The following is a 447-nucleotide window of genomic DNA, read 5'->3' on the forward strand; positions in this document are numbered from 1 at the left end:
GATAAAAATGTTGATGAGTATAATCAGGATAATAGGGATGTTGATTATACTATAGTAATGTAAGTATCGTGTAATGTTAATAATAGTCAGCATGAAAATGGAAATAGAAATCTTATCATAAAAAATAACAGCGGTGGTGTTAGCGATTATGACGTTGATGATAATTACACGTACATTAGCAATAGTAATAAAAATAATGATGACACAACTTCAGCAATTAAACAATAGCAGGATAATGATAATGATAATGAATAGGATCATTAGAAGGGATTACAAGGAGGATACAGTAAATAATTAGCAGAAGCAAAAAACAACAAGAATGATAATGATAAAAGTCACAACATAATGAACATTACTGAGAGCAAGAGCAGCATCTTGGCGTCCTTTGGTTTCCCTGTCTTGCAGCTATTCCTCATTATTCCTTCCTTCTCCTCCTCATCGTCTGCT

At 32.7% G+C, this 447-nt stretch overlaps 1 protein-coding gene across 1 annotated transcript in view; it reads left to right on the forward strand.

Annotated features, from left to right (window-relative positions):
- Positions 1-447, forward strand: part of LOC119586394 (glutamate-gated chloride channel-like) — a 41,416-nt gene that overhangs the window by 1,325 nt on the left and 39,644 nt on the right. The window lies entirely within an intron of this gene.

Source organism: Penaeus monodon, chromosome 21 (genome assembly GCF_015228065.2).
Source record: "Penaeus monodon isolate SGIC_2016 chromosome 21, NSTDA_Pmon_1, whole genome shotgun sequence".
In the NCBI taxonomy this organism is placed as follows: Eukaryota; Metazoa; Arthropoda; class Malacostraca; order Decapoda; family Penaeidae; genus Penaeus; species Penaeus monodon.